The 25,434-nt window shown below is 39.7% G+C and overlaps 1 pseudogene; it reads left to right on the forward strand.

Moving 5' to 3' along the window:
* Nucleotides 1-21,382: 21,382 nt before the first annotated feature.
* Nucleotides 21,383-21,546, forward strand: LOC148364947 (U2 spliceosomal RNA; annotated as a pseudogene).
* Nucleotides 21,547-25,434: the final 3,888 nt, after the last annotated feature.

The following is a 25,434-nucleotide window of genomic DNA, read 5'->3' on the forward strand; positions in this document are numbered from 1 at the left end:
AAAGTAACTGGTCGTTACGCGATTGAGTTCATCCTTCCTGCCTCCTGCCTCCGATCTGGTCCGGCCCCGAGACATCCTCATTTTCACTAAGAATACATTTGTCCCTAACGTTATCCTACTTGTAATTTGATACACAGTTTTCCCTTAACTCTGTCAATCACATTTTCTTTGGATCCTAATTACGTAACGCCATGTATTATCCCCCCCACCCCCACAAGCCTGTATACAGAAGATGCATATAAGTGTGTTGCCCCTTCCCTGTCCTAGAGTAGCTACCTTCTTTTCCATTGTTTTATTTGGCCTCCTTACCTTCCTGCCTGTCTATGACATCTTGCAAGTCAATCAATCAGTTGCAGCTTGCTGGCAGTGGAGCAGCATGTTTATCCAGAGCACAACCTGCCTGTCATACTTGCTGATGTATTTGTATTTAGACTGACCTTCAAACCAATGCTTTTTTTTTTTTTTTTTTTATCCCTCTATAGCGCCCGAGTGCAAGAACTGATAGGGGCTTCAGAGAGAATATGGTGGAAAAGAGGAGGCCCAGAACAACATCTGGTGTCTTTCAGTTACACCCTGGGCAGCTTTTACCTGGCCTCTTGGTATTTGAAAGGCTTCTTTGTATGCATCCAGAAAATGACAGCATTGTTTTCTCTGTATCTATTTGTATGTGTGGCAGCTGCTTTGTGTCCACCGGGGAACAGCTCACACATAGAACGCATAAATGAGTACGATTTTTGGCAGAGTACTCATGAAGCATTTATACAATATCAAAATGTCATTACGCAAGAAGCATGCATTAATCGTCGCTTTGCATGGTAAAAAATGGAAAAGTCCACCTTGTGGCAAACCACAAGAGTGCAAAATTTGTAGGAGCTTGTATTAATGAAATTCAAATTTACTCTGTTGGGTTTTAACCTCTTAACATTCCTGTAAAATTTGCTTAAAATCTTAGGTTATTGAATGCAGTTCTTGAACCAATTGGAGAATGTGGACAGTTTGGAAAGTTTTGACCCAATCTGAAATAATCACTGCAAATGTTACTGACATTAAGTTGGAACACACAGGAATAAAAGGTTTTCATTCTTGCCTGATTTTTTTTCCAATCAAATGCCTGCAGATGAGTCTAGCATGGGCATGTTACCTGGAAACCAGGCAAGACAATAGCTTAAAACCTTACTGGTACCTTGCCAAAATTGATTAGAATCTTAAGAAACAAACATTGTATTTTACATTTTTCTAAGGGTAGGTTTAGGCGTTACCAGAAGTGGCCATTTTGAGGCGACCATAAAACCTTCGCAAATGTGTATTTTACGCTGGCCATTTTTTTTTTTAGAGTTTTTGAAGTTGTAAATGTTTGACTTCTATGTCCAGAGGTCAAGAAATGAATTGCGGTTGCCGTTGCATATGTTAACTTAAGAATTGTATTACCTAACCAATGTGTCAATCATCATTTCATTCGGTTACAGCCGCCTAAAGATATTTGAAGCAAAAAAAAGGTGATCTTCCTTTTATCGATACAGGCGCTTATAGGCTAATGTGGGCTATGGAGATTAAAAGCCTGATTCATGTTTTTATCTGTCGGCATTGTCGTGCGTTTTGAAATAAACATATTACATGGTTGGATTCTCTGACTGGTTCTATATGTGACAAAGCCATTGCAAGGGGGACGTTTAAAAACCACACATAGTCGGGTAATTTTTATTTCTTCAGCCATTGTCATCCTGATTTTCATTTCAGTTTTCTCCATACACTCTCACCATCAATGTGACCAAGGTAGAAGAGGTAGGGTGCCATAATCTTGCCTATGGCTGGCCTTGAAGGTGTACTGAAGGATTTTGTAGGTGATTCTTTGGTTGATCGTGAGACAGTGGATATGTTGATGGACAGGAGTGATGTGATTGCAAGAGGGAGGTTTTCATTCTCCAGTACACAGTCCAAGGGCACAGAAAGAAAGGCAGACAAAAAGGAGCCAGGCCAACAACATCAAAAAATGGATTCGTGCTAGTTGTCCAGAGTTGCGTCCTCAGCAGTGCCCCGACGAACAAGGCGGGTTAAAGATCCTTGAACTATGGAATAATGTGGCAAAACATGTCAACTTCTACAAAGGGTTCCATTCAGGTGATAATCCATTAGTTTTCTTGCTGAATTAGTAGTTTTTTGATACATGAAGAGGTCGCTACGTAATACACGCCATGGTTTTAACAAATCCCTCCGAAACCTTTCCTCATCATTCCTTCTCCCCACCCACCCTTCTCTTCTGCACCACCACCCCCTCCGGCTCCTGAAAGAACCTCAGCGGGAAAGTGCAGCACTGATGGATGCCACAGATGGGCTTTCAGAGCTCCGAGCCTCCATGCGGTGTATGATCGGCGGGGTCAGAAGCTGGGCCTCTCTGTGAAATGTGTATCAGAGCAGGAAAGAAAAGACAGGCTTCATTTTCCGCTGAAACTCTCTTTATCCTCTTAAGTCTGCCCTCTCAACAGAAACAGGGGTGATTCTTGGAGCTAGCCGGGGAGGAGGAGCAAGACTTTAATGTGGTAGAGGGTTAATGCCTAAATGTCCCGACGGCCTGCCGGCGGGCCTTCGGGTTTTTGGCAAATGAAGAAATTTCTAAATATAATCATCACAGAAACATCACGATCCGTCTGAAACAAGATACTCGAAAACTATAAAGCTGGTATAACTCATCCAAAAGTCTTGTATTGATTCACTCGTGAAACGATTCCCCACAGACATGGTCTGGTTATATTTATGAGGGTCCAGTGATTCCAACCGTGCCAAATATTTTCTTCAAAACACTAAATAACGCCTACAAATTCATTTGACAATCATTTTTGTAATCCATCGGTGGTTTTAAAACAACAGACTCTTCAGATGACTTCTTGTACATCTCTTATTGTTCGACCTTTTCACTGACACCACTCTTGGCCAATTGCAAGTTGTTTTTTTTGTTTGTTTTTTTTATTTTATTTTTTTTGTAACAGCTTGTGACAACCTATGAAGGCCTGTATTGAAAAAAAATCGGATATGACCTTTTTGGCTTCAAAAATCTTTGGGCAATAGTGACCGATTCAAATGTGGTTTGATACAATGGTTGGCCAATGTAATTACCAACGAAATTTTATGCAACTTTACGATCTGTATTGAAAACAAAGCTGAAAATAAATATGGGCAATTGCAACCGAGGATATATTTTTAAGCATCATTGATTGACTTCTGGAAAGAGAAACATTTACAATGGTTTCAAATTTGTAAAAATTAGCCACTGTAAAATCCACAAATTCAAAGTTTTTGGGGCTGTCAACTGGTGGTCTCCAAATGGCCACTTTTAGAAACGGTTAGACCTACCATTAGAAAAAAGTGTAGAATACAATGTTTAGTTTTTCAGATTGTGTGTCAAATTTGACAAGGTACAAGGTAAGACTTTAAGCTATTCTCCTAGCTCTTTTCCATATAAGATCCCCATGCTACACTCATCTGCAGGCATTTGATTGCAAAAAAAAGAAATCAGGCAAAAATAAAAACCTTTTATTTCTGTGTGTTCCATTTCAGATTAGTAAATGTCGGTAGCACTTGCAGTGATTTAAGGTTGGGACCAAAACTTCAGAGCGTAACTTTTAAAAAGGACCAAAACTGTCTGTGTTCTCAAAAATGTTTAAGAACTGCATTTAATTTACTTTAGGTAAGTCTTGGATAGGGATTTTCGGTTAATTTTTTCAGGAACGGTGAGGGGTTAAAAGCTGCAAATGTGAGTTTGTGTGTGCCAGGTTTTATAAATGAAGGAGAGTTCTCTATTTTTTCCTCTTTGTTCCACCTAAACGTGTCCCAGTGTCTGTGTTGGTGTGTAGCATTCTCGCTGACACTCATTGTTGAGCTTTTATAATTGTGAGGCTCACGCATTCTGCTGCTTGTTGCGGGGGCGTGCAGTTGTTGCTGTGTTGAACATCCACCCACACCGTCCTCACATCCAATGCATGTCGCATGTTGTCAAGAAATCTTGACTGACAGAGGAAAAACAAAAATTTGAATAATTCTTACTTGTTATTAACAGGCATTGCAGTTGAATGAAAAAACAAGAGTAATCAACACAGCCCAAAAATAATTGGCTGTCCAGTCTGAATAACGTTGACACAGCAAAGCCATCGACATTTTAAAGAACTATTCTCACCCTGGCCACCACCTCTTTTACCTGTTCACCTCTCATAGGCATTCCTCTTTAAACAGGACAAATAGGCTTTGACACAGTTTCATCCCAAGGGTGCAAAACCGAACAATATATATGTTAACTTCATGCAAAAATGGCATTCATGATACTAACTTTCGAGAAAAAGGCCAAAAACTGTTACGTTCTCGAAAACAATATCAATTAATTAATATTGGTGCCCCCTTATAAGTTTGTAAAAACAATTGCTAGTGGATAATTACTTAAAACATTATCAAATGTGATACTTGGATTACCGTTTACAGTTTTTTAATGAAATGGTGGCCTTACCAATAAATGATTAATTTGCAGGAAAAATTGACGGAAAAAGTAGTATGCGTTATGGGCCATACAGTTATGTCAGTACCATAATAGTTGAATAGTTAGTCAAGGCCGTGCCAGCAATCCAATAATGGAATGTTAAATATTAATAATGTGACCCTATAACATACAGGGCACCTGTATGATGCGGCAGGGGTAAACCAGTGATAGCTGTCGGGCCCTGCTGTTGAACAGAAGAGTGTGTTGTGTCACCCTGACCCGAGTGCAATGGCCGCTTTCTTGTGTCCCGTTTATTCTGGAGGGACGAAAGCATGACCAACTTGGGTGCCGTGGTGCTTAACTTGTTTGGGTGTTTGGGCATTTTGTTTGGCCATGTTCCAAAAATATTTGTGTGTGTTTTTTGCTACTTTTTCCCTTTTTTTCCCCTCTGTTTTTGTATGTGTTTGTTTTGCTGTCGGTCACCCCTCTCGAGGGATATGACGAGGGTAGATAGATAGATATAAATATTAATAATTTCAAAGTCAAAGAGAGTATATAAATATGAACAGCTGAGACGATCTTCCCATTGCCCATGCATAAAACAAAACACAAAGAAATAATTAAGTGGTGCCATCATTGCATGAGGTTAAGATACTGTCTTGCCAGTTGCATCCAAAAATTTGGACCATTTTTAATTGAACCATTTTCAAGGTCCACTATTTTTTACTGCACTATTATTACAACTTAGTCTTCAAGCACAAGCCTTGTGAACAAATTGCATATTTATCCTGATTTTTTTTTATATCTTATTTTTCTCTTTTGAGCCTTAATTACTTTTTTACCTTTGAGTATCAATTCAAGTCATGTTTTTCAAGTCATGTTTATTTGTATAGCCCTTAATCACAAAGAGTCTCAAAGGGCTGCACAGACCACAGATTATTGCAAACCACAGACTTTTATTACACACCTGATCTAAAACCTACATGGGGGCGAGGAAAAACTCAAAAACCTTAACATGAGGAAAATAAAGAAACCTTGAGAAGGGACCAGACATTAGGTAATCCCCCTACCAGGATGACCAGGCTGCAATGGATGTTGCAATAGCAAATAATAAATAGATTGTCAACATAAAATATAGGTTATTCTTATGCTATAGAAACTAAGTGTGTTTTAAGCTTAGATTTAAACATTTCCCCTGAGGTTGCAGATCGAATCTCAGGGGAAAGAGCATTTCACAGCACCGGAGCACGAATGGAGAACGCTCTCGAACCTGCGGATCTCTTCTTGGCTCTTGGGAGTAGACCAGCATTTTTAGAGCGAAGGCACCGGACCGGAACATAGGGGGAAATCAATTCTGAAAGATATGAGGGAGCAAGTCCATGCATGATTTTGTATACTACCAACAGAACCTTAAGCTAACAGGGAGAAAATGTGGGTTAGCTAAAATTGGGGTAATGTGATCAAACTTTCTTCTCATCTCATCTCATCTCATTAGCCGTACAGCTTATCCTCAGTAGGGTCGCGGGGGGCTGGAGCCCATCCCAGCAATCATCGGGCAGTGGGCAGGGGACACCCTGAACTGGTTGCCAGCCAATCGCAGGGAACACAGGGACAGACAACTCATTCGCTCATTCACACCTAGGGACAATTTGGACCGGCCAATTCACCTGAAATGCATGTCTTTGGAATGTGGGAGGAAACCGGAGTGCCCGGAGGAAACCCACGCAAGCACGGGGAGAACATACAAACTCCGCACAGAAAGTCTGGAGCTGGATTTGAACCCACGACAGGTTCCCATGACATGAACTGTGCCGCACAAGCGGAGAGCAGTGCATTACATTTACCGAGAGGGGAGGTAACAAACGCATGAATTATAATCTCCGCATCCGACTGAGACAGCATAGGGCGAAATTTAGCAATGTTGCGAAGATGGAAAATAGCTGTTCCAGTAATATTATTGATGTGTGTTTGAAAGGACAGATTTGTGTCAAATACGACACCTACCTTTTTGACTGAGTCACTCTGGGTGATATTCCATCTGTCAATGTTCAGAGCAGTTGTTGAGAACAAGTCGCGGCATTTAGATGGACCAATGACTAACATTTCGGTCTTTTCAGAGTTAAGGTGCAAGAAGTTGAGTGACATCCATGTTTTCATCTCAGTGAGGCAGGCCGCAATTTTCCACAGTTTAGTGTGGCACATTCCCCCGTTGGAAGATATAGTTGAGTGCCATCTGCGTACCAATGGAAATTGATATTATACTTGCGAATAATATCACCTAATGGAATCATGTAAATGCTGAAAAGAAGGGGGCCAAGTACTGAACCCTGCGGAACACCACAGGTAACACTAAAGGGCTCAGATGTCATTCCACTATATTTAACACCGTGCGTCCTATCTGAGAGGTAGGATCTGAACCATAAGAGGACGGTTCCTGAGAGACCAATCCATTTTTCCAACCGTTCTAGTAAGATATTATGGTCCACAGTGTCAAAGGCAGCACTAAGGTCCATCAGCAGCAAGCGTAATGAAACGCCGTAGTCCATCGCCAGTCGAAGATCATTGGTTACCTTAATCAGGGCTGTCTCAGTAGAGTGGTTAGTGGATATAAAATCATTCAGCTGCTGTGCCACAACTTTTACAAGTACTTTTTTTCAAGAAAGAATTGTTAGGTTTGACACAAGTCTATAGTTACATAAGCTTTCTAGATCAAGGTTGGGTCGTTTTAGTTTAGGTTTAATAATAGCGGACTGAAAACCCGCTGGAACTACACCTGAGGAGAGTGATATGTTTATAATTTTCAGATCTGAAGGTCCAAGGACCCCAAAAGGACCTTTAATTAGTGAACCCGATAGAGGATCAAATAGGCAAGTAGTCGGTTTGGCCGTATTCACCACCTGTTTAAGATTATCAAGTGACAGATTACTAAATCGGGAAAAAATTTATGTGGTCTTTAGAAATCTCTTCCCGTATGCGTTGAATCTTCTTATTAAAAAGAATATGAAATAATTGTCTAAAGTGGTAGAACTATCAGGAATAATCTGTTGCCTTATTAGCGATGCTACTGTGTCGCAAAGGATTTTGGGGTTATTCTTCTGTGCCGCAATCACCTTCAAAAATTAGGCTGATTTTGCAGAGGCAAGGGGGGCTGCTTCATACTTTAACAAGCTGTCACACCAGGTTTGACTGAAAACCTGAAGCTTGGTAGCGCGCCATTTTCTTTCAGATTTCCTGCAATCTTGTTTTTAGCGTTCTAGTTTCATCAGTGAATCAAGGCGTGTGTCTTTTAGGTCGTGATTTAGGCCGCAGGGGCGCTACGGAATCCAGGACACTAGCCAGTGTAGCATTAAACTCATTCAAGAGTGAGTCAAGAGAGCCTTTATATAAAGGAAACGACGCAACTACTCCTGAAAAAAGATCAGAGAGCTCAGAAACTATGCCAGAGCAAATATTGCACCCGCTAAATCTTCTAGTTTCTTTAATATTTAACCAGCACCTCAAATGTAACTAAATAATGACCAGAAATAACAGTAGTACTGTTGTGGTTTAAAGACTGCTTACATTACGGGAAATTTTTGGCAAGCAAATATTATTAATGATCGCCTTGGACGAAGGACTGGTGTTTGTCCTGCCAAGAGATTCTGGCAGTGAGCAAGGTGACCCAAATCTTTTCAGAGAAAACTGAGAGATAAACATTTCCAAAGAAGTGATTGTTACAAATCCCCTTTCATGTGGCATGTACACGTGAAAGGGGACGGGCTATACTGTTTACTCATGCTGTGTTAAAACTATGAAGAGCCACTCATATCTGGAGAGACTTTGAGATTTTTGCTTTTTGCTTTTGAGATTGTTGCTTCAATAAATGAAATCTCCCTCTGACGTCATCGATTCTTGCATTCTCTTTGAATGCGTATGAGACTGTCCCGGCGGTCTCTCCGCGTTAGTACACGGTAACACCGTCACATCTGTGGTTGAAACTCCTCAAGTCAGAACCAAGTCCAGTGTGTTTCCATCTTTATGAGTTGGCAAATCAATTAGTTGATTAAAACCAAATGTGTCAATTAGAGACCGAAACACAACAGTAAGTGAACTGAGTGGGCAGTCCATATGAATGTTAAATTCCCCCATAATTATTAGTTTGTCTGCATAGGTTACTAGGTCAGACAACAGTTCAGAGCATTCATCCAAGAAAACTGAGTATGGTCCTGGTGCAGGATAGTTACTACATAAATTAAAATCAAAGAAGACCGCATGACAAGAAGCTCAAATGCCTTATAAGTAATAGCGGTATGGGGAGTAAGTTTGAGTATTTTTGTTTTTTTTTTCCCCCAGAAATAAGCGCTACACCGCCACCCTTCTTCAAAGAGTGTGCTACATGACAGCTCTTGAGGAGAAGCCTCATTTAACTCATCTGGTCTCAACCAAGTTTCACACAGAACAATCAGGTTAAGTTTGTGATCACATATAAGATCAACAAGTCGAGCTTTAGGAGCAAGCTATCTAATATTTAAAAGACCAAATTTTAGCTTTGCTGAATCTTTTAACTTGGCCGAAGTTTTTGTAGAAATCGCGACAAAATGTCGCCGTTCAGGCGTGTTGAGTCTGAGGTGTCGGTTGACAGGCAAGAACGATGAAGAAATCTCGGTGGAATTAGACACAAATCCATCATCATCATGTCCTTCTCTGCCGTCTCGCAGATGTAGAGATCCTGCAACCCTTTGTATTTCTTACAGGATATCAAAGGTGATATAAAAAGTGCCCAAAAAGTTCCTCCCGACTATATGTATTATTGGCCACGCATGTGTCAAGAAAATAAAGCAAAATAGACAGCAGAAGTCAAGTCAAGTCAAGTCATTTTTATTTGTATAGCCCTTAGTCACAAAGAGTCTCAAAGGGCTTCACAGGTTATTACACATAAGAAGTTTAGGTTATTCATATGCTATAGAGTAGAAGTGAGTTTTAAGCTTAGATTTAAACATTTCCACTGAGGTTGCAGATCCGATCTCAGGGGGAAGAGCATTCCACAACACCGGTGCCTGGATGGAGAACGCTCTTGAACCTGCGGAAGACTTCTTGGCTCTTGGGATCACCAGAGGACCGGCGCTCTCAGAACAAAGGCTTCGGGCCGGAACATAGGGGGAAATCAGATCTGAAAGATATGAGGGGCAAAGTCCATGTATGATTTTGTATAATAATTAGACAACCTTGAAATCACATCTTAGGCTAACAGGGAGCCAAGGCAGGTTAGCCAAAATTGGGGTGATGTGATCAGACTTTTTGTCCTAGTTAAAAGCCTCGCTGCAGCATTTTGTACCATCTGAAGACTCTTGAGTCTGGTCATCGGAAGACCGGAGAGTAGTGCATTACAGTAATCGAGACGGGAGGTAACAAACGCGTGAATTATAATCTCCGCATCCGACTGAGACAGTATAGGACGAATTTTAGCAATGTTACGAAGATGGAAGAAAGCGGTTCTAGTAATTTTCTTCACATGTGTTTTAAAGGACAGATCGGGGTCAAATGTGACACCTACATTTTTAAGTGAGTCACTCTGTGTGATGTGACATTTGTCAATGTTCACAGCAGTTTTAGAGAATAAGTCGCGGCATTTAGATGGACCAATAACTAACATTTCGGTCTTTTCAGAGTTAAGACGCAAGAAATTGAGTGACATCCTTTCTTTTATCTCAGTAAGGCAGGCCTCCAATTTTGCACAGTTTAGTGTGGCAGATTCCTCCATAGGGAGATATAGTTGAGTGTCATCTGCGTATTAATGGAAACTGTTATTATACTTGCGAATAATATCACCTAATCGAAGCATGTAAATGCTGAAAAGAAGGGGGCCAAGCACTGAACCCTGCGGAACAGCACAGGTAACACTAAAGGGCTCAGATGTCATTTCGCCATATTTAACACAGTGCGTCCTATTCAAGAGGTAGGATCTGAACCATAAGAGGACGTTTCCTGAGAGACCAATCCATTTTTCCAACCGTTCTAGTAAAATATTATGGTCCACTGTGTCAAAAGCAGCACTAAGGTCCAGCAGCAGCAAAAGTGATGAAGCGCCAGAGTCCATTGCCCGTAGGAGATCATTGGTTACCTCAATCAGAGCTGTCTCAGTAGAGTCGTTAGCCCTGAATCCCAATTGCATTGATTCAAAAAGATTGTTCTCGGATATGAAATCATTCAGCTGCTGTGCCACTACTTTTTCAAGTACTTTAGAAAGAAACGGTAGGTTTGACACTGGTCTATAATTACATAAGCTTTCTGGATCAACGTTGGGTCGTTTCAGTGTGGGTTTGATAACGGCGGACTTAAAGCCGCTGGAACTACACCTGAGGAGAGTGATATGTTTATAATATTTAGAACTGAAGGTGCAAGGAAGCCAAAAAGACCTTTATTAAGTGAACCTGGAAGCGGGTCAAACTGGCAAGTCGTCGGTTTGGCCGTATTCGCCATCTGTTTAAGATTATCGAGTGACAGTTCACTAAAACGGGACAAATTCCCTGGACAGCCACCATGTCGTGCATCTATAGATTTCAGCGCTTTAGTATGTGTTGTATTAATACTGTCTTAAGCAATTTCTTCCTGTATGCATTGAATCTTCTTAGTAAAGAAGACCATTAAGTCATGGGCTGAATGGGTGGAACTATCTAGGATAGTCTGTTGCCTTGTAAGCGATGATACAGTATCAAAAAGGACTTTGGGATTGTTCTTTTGTGACGCAATCACCTTCGAAAGGTAGGCTGATTTTGCAGAGGCAAGGGCCGTTTTATACTTCAACAGACTGTCACACCGGTTTGGTGGAAAACCCCAAAGTTGGTAGCGCGTCATTTTCTTTCAGATTTCCTGCATTCTTGTTTAAAGGATCTAGTTTCTTCATTAAACCAAGGCGTGCGTCTTTTAGGTCGTGATTTAAGCCGTATGGGTGCTACTGAATCAAGGACACTAGCCAGGGTAGCATTAAACTCATTCATGAGTGAGTCGATAGAGCCTTTGTATGAAGGAAAGGACGCAACTGCTCCTGGAAGACGATCGGAGAGCTCAGAAAGTATGCAAGTGCTTGTATTGCGTCCACTAAACCCTTCAGCTTTTTTAGTAATACATTTAGCTAGTACCTCGAATGTAACTAAATAATGATCGGAGATAACTGTAGTACACGGTAACACCGTCATGTTTGAGGTTGAATCTCCTCGAGTCAGAACCAAATCTAGCGAGTTTACATCTTTAGGAGTTGGCAAATCAACGACTTGGTTAAAACCAAATGTATCAATTAGAGACCGAAACGCAACAGTGAGTGAACTGAGTGGGGAGTTACTAGTTCAGAAAAAGTTCAGCAAATTCGTCCAAGAAAGCTGTATATGGCCCTGGTGCGCGATAAATAGTTACTACATAATTTGACAATAGAGAGGATAACAAGAGCCTCGAACGCCCTGTAATTATTAGAGGTACGAGGAGTAAATTTGAGCGTTTTTTCAGAAATTAGCGCGTTACTGCCACCCTTCTTCAACGTGCGTGCTACATAGCTACTCACGTAGTCTTGAGGAGAAGCGTGATTAGCGTTAAAAACTCGTCCGGGCGTAACCAAGTTTCACAGAGATCAATACAGTTAAGTTTATAATCGCGAATAATATTATCAAGTAAAGCTTTAGGAGCAAGCGATCTAACATTTAAAAGACCAAATTTTAGCTTTGCTAAATCATTTAACTTAGCTATAGTCTTTGGAGAGATCGTCACAAGACGGCGCCATGGGCTTCAGGCGTCGTTTGGCCCACAAGATCGATGAAGAAATAATGGTTGGATTAGAGACATCTTCATGTCCTTCTTGCTCCTTCGACTTCACACGCTTCCCTGCACGACAGCCCCGCTTCTGCTTTCTGTCTTTGCGCCGTCTTCGTCTTTTCTTAGGTAGAGTGGGTAGCCACGGAGAACCCGAGTCCCTTTGAAGCTCATTCGGGCTATCATGGGTGGTATAAAAAGTGCCCGAAAAGTCGAAATTTAGACGCCCACCCAATTGAATAAATTCCTCCCGACTATAAGTCTTATTGGCCATGCATGTGTCCAAAAAAGAAAGCAGGAGAACAATAGTAAATAGCAGGATAGCCAGATAGCAACTAGCCGCAACGTAAACACGTGCCGGCATGTTGGAACCGTAGCCGGAAGAACGGTAATAAATAGAAAATTAGGTAAAGAGCTGTGAGACGCTGCGTCCATGCGCGCCGCCATCATCGAACATTCATGTATCATGTTTAATTTTGTTGTCAATGACAATGAAGGCAATGTAGTTTAAAACAAACAGTATGAGGTCATTCCCCAATTCTTAGTGGCTATTTATGACTAATAACAAAATACACTTTAGTACTTACCAAATTCTGAAAGCTAAGCTTTGTAATTTAAGTTCCAATGAAGAAATAAACAAAATTAATATGTATGCAACATCCGTTGTTGCTAGTTAGTTATAATTTGTAATATTTACGTAATACATTAGTGCAGTCATTTATTGTGCAATTTTGCTGACCAAAATCACAAATTATTGCATATAACAGGAAACAAACACGTGTCACAGCAAGGTGACATACATAAAGGCATTCAATTTTGGCTCATGATCGCGCCATTTTTCCTGCGCCAGAAAAAAATGTAAGAGAATGCATACCATGTTTAGCGATTTTGGACAGCTATGTTTTAAGTTTGATTAATCATTGCACAAATTTGGTAGTATACTCAATAAATAGCGTAAGTATTTTCAAGTACAATGGGTTATAAGGTGCACTTTAAAATTGGGAAAAAAAAAGATTTTTTTTTTTTCGCCTTTTAGTCCAGGTATTAAAAAACGTTTACAGACTGACACCTTATTTTCAGAATGAAAAACCTTTTGGGGAATAACTAATAAAGTAAATCAATACCTTCAGACTACGGCGACATTCACTGAAGAAATGCATTATTTCACTTGATTAAGATTGCCACTCTGAATGAGAGGGCCAACTGTCCGGGTTATTTATTTGAGCCCTCAGCATAAGTAGCGGATGAATTGTCATAATAGCCCCATAGGCTGCTGAGATTTCACGCGGCGTTGCCGAGAGCAAACGGCCGTAGCTTTCGCGGGCAGTCAGATGAATTGGCAATATGCCTTGTGCACGTGGTTAGTTCAAAAGCAGCATGAAAGAAAGTAAATGCTACACTGCTTCTGGAACATATGCCCTGAAGAACTGATTCATCGTAAATAACTTTTACAAAAAAGGTTGACTTCTCCTGCGGTGCTCCGCTCTGAAGAGCTAGTTGTTTCGTGAACGAGGAAAACCAAGTAGCAAATCAGGGCCATAGCCAGACATTAGTCTAAGGGGTGGCATATCAAACACACGAAGGGGCCACGACTAATTTCACCCCCTAAAAAAAATTCTGTTTCTAGTGCCTTTCGGGGATGTCTTTCACATGTAGCGTTTTTGGAAATGTAGAGGTGTTTTGTAATTTATTTTTTGTCGCACTAAAAAGTCTATATTTTTAATAGACATTTTGTTATGTTACCCAGGGATAACATTTTAAAGTTGCCTGGTATAAAAAAGATGAAGTTATTGCGTTAGAGTGAAAAATATGAATATTATTTTAATTTAGTGGAATAATAGATTTTTCAAAAATGCATTAATTTATTTTGTGCAGAATGTTTTGCTGCTTTTAATCTTCATTTTTATTTAATATCCACATTTCTTTTCTTTTTTCTTCTTTTGTTTCTTATAATCCCTAGCTTTTTTTCTTATTTAGTACTCCATTTTCTTATTTATATTATTTGTTTCTTCTTTCTTTTGTTTTTTTTTCCTAGCTTTTTAAGTCATTTTTTCTTGTTTTCCCATTGTTTCTATTTTTCCTGCTTGTTTCATTCTTTTTTTTCTTCCTTTATTTTTTGGTTTCTTTTTCCCAACCTTTTTACTTTTTTCCTGCTTTATTATCATTTCTTCTTCATGGTCATCTTTTATTTTTTATGTCTTTACCCTAACTTTGACTTTTTCTCTTTTTTGAAAACAGACATTATTGGACACGAATGCAGACACAATCAAACGGAAAAACATGAAAATTAATAACCAAACGAGAAGAACAAAACAGGAAGCAAGCTGACCCCTAATCAGCGCCCCTGGTGTACTTAAATGCTATAAAAATGACTCAAAGAAAAAGAAAGGTCAATCGTTGGTGGCCCACTTTTTTCTTCCTTTCTAGCCTTTTTGTCATTTCTTTTTTTTCCAAATTAGAATATTTTTTGGTGGCGCATATAAATTTCAAGATCTTCTCTGCTGGCCTGTTAAATATATGAATCATGTGATGTTAATTATATGTCGTCCATGAGTACTGGTTAAGTAATTCAAATGTGTCTGTCAGTTTCCTTTCATTGCCTTACCCCTAGTTGAGCTGCTTAATGCTGTGTGCTTTCATATTTAAGTATTTAACCAATCACATTGCTAGCATCAACAATTTGCCCTGGGGGCTTGCACAAGCAGTACTGCTGGCCATTAAATAAGTGACAATAAGGCTGTTGGTTTTGCCAATCAGATTGCGAATTAGCGTGCCAGCGCAGTCTAGATGGCGTAACAACGCTCGCTTTTGCAAACTATAATTACCTACAGGGTGGTAACGAAAATATTAATACAAGTGACGAATTAAATTCCCTTTGTCCACTGTTTCTGTCGAACTGACTTTCTCAGCCCTAAATCAAAAATTATGCCAGAAATACAACGGAACAGGCTCAACTTTCAGTATTAGCTTCAATGGCAATAGAAAATAACTTCCTAATAGAACTGAAAGGCCTGAATAATCTGTATGACAGAGTAATTAAATTCTTTTTGGGGAAAAAAAGGCTGGAGGATTTTTTTAGCATGGATAAAGGATATTTTTTTTGTGAGTAAAATGTAGCCTAAATATTATTGCAATTTTAGGAGGTTAATATTGTTGTTTTTGATATGTGTCGCAGCTGTAACTGCAGTAAATGTTTTATAGCTCTAAAATGGTTATTGAGGGTTGGATTGATTCAGACGCACTATTGCACTATTGAAGACTAGGTGTGAAATGCACAGCCCTCCACTGCCTTGTACGATACTTTTTAAAATACTAAACTGAAAGTGGTGGTGACGACATGCTAAAACTAATGAACATTTGCTTTTCGATTGCATATATATATATATATATATATATATATATATAGAAAAGCAATTATTGCACACTTTCTGTAAATTCTATAAACTTCATTTCACTTCTCACTTCTGTTGATCCGAACAACAAATAATTTATAAAGGAAAATCTTGAAAATGATCAGGGGTGCCCAACTTTTTGCATACCATATATATATATATATATATATATATATATATATATATATATATATATATATATATATATATATATATATATATATATATATATATATATATATATATGAAAATGGCTTTGTTACATCCAAAACAATCCAGGAAATCCATCCATGTAAAATATCTACTCCAAAAGACATGATAATGCCGACAGAAAATAAAATATGCCTAAAAGAATGTCTGCTTTGTTCGACAGTCCTTCTTGTATTTTGTTTGTTTTGCTCCATAACTTCTCTTTAGAAATTAACAAACTCATAAAGTATCCCCAATATGGTAGTTATCCCCTGACCTTTTGATTGACACCATTCTCGGCCAATAGCAGGCTTTTTTTCACAGCCTGCAGCCCACATTATCCTATATGGGCCTATTTGATAAAACAGACATTGCCTCCTGTAGGACCGAATACCTTCAGCCAATAGTAACCGATTTTAATGTTGATTGAAACTTTGATTAGCCAATGAAATTCCCAACAAAATGATATGCTGTTTTCTGGTGGTGTATTCAAATCAGAGCCGAAAATGAACCTGCGTCAATGAACCCTGGGATCTATTTTTACCCGTGCGCACAATCATTGATTGGCTTTGGAAAGAGGAGTCAAACATTCGAAACTCTTTCACAATGTTTAAAAGAATGGCCAAAGTAAATCACACATATGCAATGGTTTTAGTGTTGTTAAACAGTTGTCTACAAATGGCCACTTTTGGAAACGCCTAAACCTACACTTAGAAAAATGTGTAAAATACATTGTTTAGTTTTTCAGATTGAGATCAAATTTGAAGAGATACCAGTTAAGGCTTCAAAGTATAGTCATACCTGTTTTCCAGGTGAGATGCCCATGCTGTACTCATTTGCAGGCATTTGATTGCAAAACAAATTCAGGCAAGAATAAAAACCTTCTATTTCTGTGTGTTAGAACTCAGATTACTCAATATAAGTAGCACTAGCAGTGATTATTTCAGTATTAGGACGAAACTTCAGGATGTTATCTTTCAAAAGAGAATAAAACCGTCCATATTCTCTAAACGGTTCAAGAACCGCATTCAATTTACCATGGGTGTGTCTAGGAATAGGATTTTAAGCAAATTTCACAGGAACGTTTAGAGGATTAATCTTGAGAATTGCAATCATTAAATTGGCTGAGGATTAGATGTATGTATTTGGATTGTGTTTTTGTGACCACACATGGCACTTCTGAGGTTAAATGATTGCAGAATATTCAATGCTTAATTGAACACGATACCTAGCTTTTTATGCTTTTTCACCCCCATGTTCTCACTCCAATAAATTAGTTTCCTTCTAATTGTCACGCCCCGTTTTGTTTCTCACCTCACCAATATATTGTAGACGTGAGAGAAAAGCTGCATAGCTTCCTGAAACACTTCCACAAATGGGAGCTCGTGCTTTCATAGTGTATTTGTTCATGCTGTTATATGAATGAATCCAGAGGGATTAGAAGGTGAGGCAGCTGTCTGTTTTTCACCACTCAACATGACGGTCCCTGCAGAGGACTGAGCAGACTTAACCCACTAACCTTGAAAGAGGTACATTTCTAAAAATAAGCCAGACCAATTAAAGCTGTTTTTCTGTGTCCCCTCCGCTGAGCCGGGCACCTTAAGTCCCTGACGACTTATCTGTGGAACTCCCGCGCTCGGGAGCCGACACCCTCTTAATTAGACTTGCTAACATTCATCTATCTCCCTGCTTGGACCTACAACCGAAAACCCAGCGCTGCAAATGCATGCCTGTGGCTCATATGTGCACAAGACTCACAAAAAGGTGATAAATAGTTTAACCTGTCATATGGAGATGACTGGCCATTTGTGGATGTTTTCTAAGGTGTCAAATGTAATTGATTCTGATACAACTAACTGATCATATAAATAACAAACAACTGTTTTAATAACCAGTGCTTAAAGGTATCCCCAAATTCTTCAACATGCCAAACGAGAGGAAATGATAAATGTTTTATATATATATATATATATATATATATATATATATATATATATATATATATATATATATATATATATATATATATATATATATATATATATATATATATATATATATATATATATATACACATATATATACATATAATGTGTGTGTATATATTTTGTTGGGAATTAAATATCAAAACGTACCGTTTACCAAATTGTTTGAATTAGTTATCTGACTCCATAAACTAAACACAACCTACATTCACCCAACAATTTATGCGCGCTCGTTTCTTGATGGAAAAGATCTGCCGTAATATATTCCAATTCACTCAATTTGATTTTTCCTACTCTTCCCAGTCCTTAATGTACAGTAAAAAAAAAATAATATTTGATCTTTTTTTGTATTAACCCGGCATTATCTTGAATTAAGTCAAGTCATTTTTATTTGTATAGCCCTTAATCACAAAGAGGCTCAAAGGGCTTCACAGGTTATTACACAGACTATTTTTTCAGACTATTATTACTCCATCCCTGATCTGGAACCAACATGAGAGCAAGGAAAAACTCAAAAACCTAGACATGAGGAAAATGAACAAACCTTGAGAAGGGACCGCACATGTGGCATCCCCCTTTCAGGATTACCAGACAGCAAAGGATGTTGCAAACACAAATAATACAGAGATATTGTCCAAGAAAAGTACAGGTTTTCATATGCTGTAGAGTAGAAGTGTGTTTTAAGCTTGGATTTAAACATTTCCACTGAGGTTGCAGAACGGATCTCAGGGGGAAGAGCATTCCACAGCACCGGTGCCCGGATGGAGAATGCTCTCGAACCAGCGGAACACTTCTTGGCTTTTGGGATCACCAGAAGACCGGCGCTCTCAGAACGAAGGCTTCGGACCGGAACGTAGGGGGAAATCAGATCTGAAAGATATGAGGGAGCAAGTCCATGAATGATTTTGTATTATACTAAGAGAACCTTGAAATCACATTTTAGGCTAACAGGGAGCCAATGCAGGTTAGCCAAAATCGGCGTAATGTGATCGGACTTTTTTGTCCTAGTTAATAGCCTCGCTGCAGCATTTTGTACCAGCTGAAGACTTATGATTCTGGACTTCGGGAGACCAGAGAGTAGTGCATTACAGTAATCGAGACGGGAGGTAACAAACGCGTGAATTATAATCTCCGCATCCGTCTGAGACAGTATAGGACGAATTTTAGCAATGTTGCGACAATGGAAGAAAGCGGTTCTAGTAATTTTTTCACATGTGTTTGAAAGGACAGATCGTGGTCAAATATGACACCTAAATTTTGAACTGAGTCACTCTGTGTGATGTGACATTTTTCAATGTTCACAGAAATTTTTGAGAGTAAGTCACAGCATTTAGATGGACCAATAACTAACATTTTGGTCGCAAGAAATTGAGTGACATCCACTCTTTTATCTCAGTGAGGCAGGCCTCCAAATCTCCACAATTTAGTGTGGCAGATTTCTCCAACGGAAGATATAGTTGAGTGTCATCTGCGTAGCAGTGGAAATTGATATTATACTTGCGAATAATATCACCTAATGGAAGTATGTAGATGCTGAAAAGAAGGGGGCCAAGCAATGAACCCTGCGGAACACAACAGGTAAAACTAACATGCTCAGATGTCATTTCGCCATATTTAACCTAGTGCGTCCTATCTGAGAGGTAGGAGCTGAACCATGAGAGGACGGTTCCTGAGAGACCAATCCATTTTTCCAGCCGTTCTAGTAGGATATTATGGTCCACTGTGTCAAAAGCAGCACTAAGGTTAGCCCTGAATCCTGATTGCATTGATTCAAAAAGATTGTTCTCAGATATGAAATTATTCAGCTGCTGTGCCACTACTTTTTCAAGTACAGTGGAACCACGGTTTTCAGTTCGAACAAATCATTTCTCGACCAAAAAATTTGAGAAATTCTTGCTTCGCTTTTCGTTCAAAAAATCGGAGTTTGAACACCGGTACGCTAGGGTGCGATGCTGAGCGGCGTACGGGTGTAGATTGCCCCCACCCCTCTTTCCGCTTTCACCTTAAATATCGGTGAACGGAGTGTTTTAGCCCCTAATTATGCCTCCGAAGAAGGTTGGTGCAAGCAGCAAAGTTGCTACAGGTGAAAAAAGAAGGGTAGTGCGTACAACTATTGCATTTAGGCACCTGATTATAAGCCGCACCCACCACTTTTTAAGTGATTTTCCACTTTTGTTCTTACACAAGCCGCACCTGTGCATAAGCCGCGTGCGCCCGCATTGAAACTTACAACACAATCACAAATTTAACCCAGGCCAGGGTGTGGGCTCCACGATTGTAAGTTTGTGGAGATGAATTGTTCAATATTCTTTATCAATTGTCCATTATTCTTCTAATCATAATTCACTACATGACCAACAGACCGAGACACTTGCTCTTTGCCAAGAGGCTGAGTCAAGGTCCTAGCCTCCTATCGACACAATCTAAGAGTCGATATCGCACAATCCTAGAACTGCAGTCGGCATCACATATGGAAAATGATACCCGTAATTATAGTATGATGCAGACTTGTAAAGTCCGGGTCCCGTTGAAAGTAATCCAAGGAAACAAAATGTTTATTTCCAAAGTTAAGGGTGGGAAAAATATATATCCTCTATTGTCCGCTGCGACAACAGACAGATCTACTCAGCTTTACCCCAATTCCCATCAGCCCGCGTTTGCTCCACCCCTTCTTTTTGATTGGCCCGTAGAACACATAACAGAATCAATCTCTAAAATAGATACATAATAAAAATATACAGTTGCAAATACATATTATACATGGTTACACATATTTACGAAGAAAGACGGTACACTGAGAGTTTTCAAAGCTTTAATAATAATAATATAACTTTCATCCCAAACCGTGCTTTTGAAAGGTACCAACACGCTAGTAGGATCACGCTCGCCATGCATCAAATGTGCCTGTCAAAAAACGAGCATCCCGTAATTGTGAAATTCACGGTTGATCGTCATCAACTTCCTCCTCATAACTATCGCCATCAATGGCGTCTTCCTCATTATCGGAACGTACCTCTACTTAAGAGACAATGTATGCATGAACTTAGAGGTTGCAGTCTTACTTGGCACACATATTCTACTGGTCTTAATCTTACCTTTTATACTCCAGCGCCGCTGGTGGCCGTTATAAAATTTCCATATACTGGCCGCTTCACTGAATAAGCCGCAGGGCTGAACATTTGGGAAAAAAGAAGCGGCTTATAGTCCGGAATTTACGGTAGGTTTAATAACGGCGGACTTAAAAACCGCTGGAACTACACCTGAGGAGAGTGATATTTTTATAATATTTAGAACTGAAGGTCCAAGGACCCCAAAAAGACCTTTAATAAGTGAATCTGGAAGCGGGACGAACAGGCAAGTCGTCGGTTTGGCCGTAGTGACCAACTGTTTAAGATTATCGAGTGACAGTTCACTAAAACGGGACAAATTCCCAGGACAGCCACCATGTCGTGCATCTATAGATTTCAGCCCTTTAGTATGTGTAGTATTAATCCTGTCTTTAGCGATTTCTTCCTGTATGCATTGAATCTTCTTATTAAAGAAGACCATTAAGTCATGGGCTGAATAATGCTAGGACCTTAGCTTGGCCTTTGATGCTAGGTCCTTAGCTTGGCCTTAGATACTAGGTCCTTAGCTTGGCCTTTTGATTTTTGCATTCTGGAGATGGAATAAGAGCTTGCTCTGTCCACTCCACGCATCGGCCCGGTATTGCAGTACCTCCGGGAACGGTGCATTCGCAATGATCGCAACAAGGCTTTAGGGCTAGGACCTTAGCTTAGCCTTTTGGCTGAGAGTAAGTGTCCCGGCTCCTAGGCTTTGTAGCATATAATGAACTGACCGATAACGGATAATGGATAATGAATAACGAAGATAGATCAATAACCCTTAAAAACCCCAAAACCCCCGAATGGATGGAACCATCTGGGATAATCTGTTGCCTTGAAAGCGATGCTACAGCGTCGAAAAGGATTTTGGGATTGTTCTTTTGTGACGCAATCACCTTTGAAAGGTAGGCTGATTTTGCAGAGGCAAGGGCCGCTTTATACTTTAACAAGCTGTCACACCAGGTTTTATGGAAAACCTCAAATTTGGTAGCGCGCCATTTTCTTTCAGAAAGAAAAAAGAAATAACTTTTTTTACAGAGCAGGCAAAATGTTTTTCACCAGTATGGATTCTTGTGTGTCTTTTTAACTTGACTCTTTTTGTGAATTTTTTACCACAAATTGAGCAGGTAAAGGGTTTTTCACCAGTGTGGGTTCTTGAGTGGCTTTTCAAATGTCCATTTTGGGTGAATTTCTGACCACAACGTATCCAAAATCATTCACTCATGTCTTCCTAACCTTCTCACTCATTAATTTATCGATTTCCGACTAAAAAAAACTTTAAAAAAAGATTCTGACCGCAAAAAAAAATATCTTTGGGACCACTTGTGGCCTGCGCTCCCTATGTTGAACACCCCTAGGTTGAAAACCAATTCCTCAAAAATTCATTTTTTTCCGACTCCTTACCATATGTTCTTTCAATTCTTCTTAAATATTGCTTTTTAATCAATATCAGCTCTTTTGAAAGTGTTTTTTTTTAAGTTTAAAAGCACAATTTTCTGAGCCTCTTTTTCTTTCTTTTTGACTAGTAGGGCACACACAAACATGTGAAATAAAAGTCAAGGTAAGTCAAATTTATTTATATAGCCCTTAATCTCTAAAATGTCTCAAAGGACTGCACAGGATTACAGTTACAAAATTACACAATTACCTGATCTTAAACCAGCATGCGGGCAAGGAAAAAACTCAAAAACCTCAGTGTGAAGAGAAAAGAGAAACCTTGAGAAAGGACCTCACATGTGGTAATCCCCCTTCCAGGATTGACCAGGGTGAATTACAATTAGCATTACTGTACACATAATAGTAAACATAAGGTAAGATGTTGAAAATGTCTGGAAAGTGCATGACATCAACGACGCCCCCAGCCTGCAAACCAGTCCAGAAAGTCTATGACGGCCACGACGCTGCCTCCCGTCTCTGCCTGCTGGTAAATGCAGGGGTTGACATGCTGCAGGTCAGACGCCGGTCCGCTGACCCATCCCAAATCATCCTTCTCCTTCGTATCAGCCAGGCAGGCGTCGGAAAAATACAGGACAAAACAGAATATGAGGTGGGCATCAATCATATGCTTTGGAATAGAAGTGTGTCTTAAGCCTCGATTTAAAAACTTCCGTTGAGGTTGCAGATCTTATCTCCAGGGGCAGGGCGTTCCATAACACCGGGGCCCGGATGGAGAACGCTCTCGAGCCCGCAGACTTCTTGGCTCTCGGAGTCACAAGTAGACCGGCATTTTCCGAGCGCAGACTCCGTGCAGGAACATAGGGGGAAATCAAATCGGAGAGATAAGAGGGTGCAAGCCCATGCAAACATTTATATGTTAATAAGAGAACCTTAAAGTCACATCTTAAGTGGACTGGGAGCCAGTGCAAGTTGGCCAATACAGGAGTAATATGCTCAAACTTTTTGGTCTTAGTCAAAAGTCTAGCTGCCGCATTCTGAACCAGCTGCAAACTTTTAATGCTAGACATCGGGAGACCAGAAAGCAATACATTACAGTAATCAAGCCAAGAAGTAATAAACGCATGAATTAAAATCTCTGCATCTGATTGGGACAGCATCGAACGAATCTTCGCAATATTACGGAGGTGGTAGAAAGCTATTCTAGTAATATTTTTCACGTGTAACTGAAACGACAGATTAGGATCAAATATAACACCTAGATTTTTGACCGAGTCACTATGGGTGATATTACATTTGTCTAGGTTCAGGATAGTGTTTGAAAACAACTGACGACAGTGAGCTGGACCAATAATCAACATTTCAGTTTTTTCTAGGTTAAGGCGTAAAAAATTATTTGACATCCATCTTTGAATCTCAGTAAGGCAAGCCTCCAGATTTCTAAAACTTAAATGTCCAGTTTTTTCCAGTGGCACATACAGTTGAGTGTCATCCGCATAGCAATGGAAACTAATATTATACTTGCGGATAATGTCACCAAGCGGGATCATATAAATACTAAAAAGAAGGGGGCCAAGTACAGAGCCTTGAGGAACACCACAAGGGACATTAGATTGTTTAGAGGTCAGATTGCCATAGTTAACACATTGCATCCTGTCTGACAGGTAGGACCTAAACCACGAGAGTACAGGTCCTGAGATACCAATGCGTTCTAGACGAACCAATAATATGTTGTGGTCGACCGTATCAAAAGCAGCGCTGAGATCCAGCAGCAGTAACATTGATGAGGCACCAGAATCTATTGTTAAAAGGAGATCATTGGTTACTTTAGCAAGGGCTGTCTCAGTAGAATGATTTGCCCTAAATGCTGACTGGACAGTTTCAAATAGGTTATTTTCTGACATGAAGTCATTTAGCTGCTGTGCAACGACCTTTTCAAGTAATTTCGCAAAAAATGGCAGATTTGACACTGGCCTATAATTACCTAGGCTTTCTGGGTCAAGGTTAGGTCGCTTAAGCGTGGGTTTAATGACGGCAGACTTGAAGGCTACAGGAACAATACCCGAGGATAGCGATAAATTAATAATATTTAAAACTGATGGTCCTAAGATCCCAAACAGATCCTTCACCAGTGAAGCTGGAAACGGATCAAGCAGGCACGTAGTTTGTTTGGCCCTACTGACCATCTGTGTTAGATTATCAAGGGACAAATCATTGAAACTGGAGAATGTTTCTGAACAACCGCTGACACAGTCCATACCTAACACCTCCACATCTTTGATATAGGAGGAGGAAACAGAGCGTTCTTTTAAAATTTCATTCCTGATTAGTTGAATCTTTTTATTAAAAAATTCCATAATGTCATTAGCAGAATAAGTGCAACCATTTGGGTTAAGTTGTTGTCTGGTAAGTTTCGCCACTGTGTCAAACAAAAATTTCGGATTATTCTTATGTTCAACAATAATCTTAGAGAAATACGAAGCTTTAGCTGAGGCAAGAGCTACTTTATATTTCAGCAAACTGTCACACCAGGCCAGTCGAAAAACCTCCAGCTTAGTAGTGCGCCATTTTCGTTCAATTTTTCTGCAACTTTGTTTGAGTAACCTAGTTTCTTCAGTAAACCAAGGTGTATTCTTCTTGGGTCGGAATTTATACTTTAGGGGCGCCACAGAACCAAGAACATTAACCAAAGCAGTATTGAAGTTGTTTGTTAGTGAGTCAACAGACCCAGTGTACGAAGGGAAGGCAGCAGTTACCGTAGGTAATAATTCTTTTAAGGCTAACACCGTTTTAGGGCGGATATTGCGACTGCTAAAGCCTAAATTTTCCTTATCACAGTAAACATTAAACAGCACCTCACATTTAACAAAATAGTGATCAGAGATGGCATTAGGATACGGTAACACTGTAACATTTGAGGCTACTACGCCACGGGTCAGGACGAGATCTAGAGTGTTCCCATCATTATGAGTGGGCACATCAACTATTTGATTGAAACCAAATGTATCAATCAGTGACTTAAATGCAATTGCAAGTGAATTTGATGGGGAGTTTATGTGAACATTAAAATCACCAATAATTACAACATTGTCCGCATAAGTTACTAAGTCTGTTAACAGTTCCGAAAA

This window comes from Urocampus carinirostris, chromosome 5 (genome assembly GCF_059441175.1).
Source record: "Urocampus carinirostris isolate Australia breed hairy pipefish chromosome 5, RoL_Ucar_1.0, whole genome shotgun sequence".
Taxonomy (NCBI): Eukaryota; Metazoa; Chordata; class Actinopteri; order Syngnathiformes; family Syngnathidae; genus Urocampus; species Urocampus carinirostris.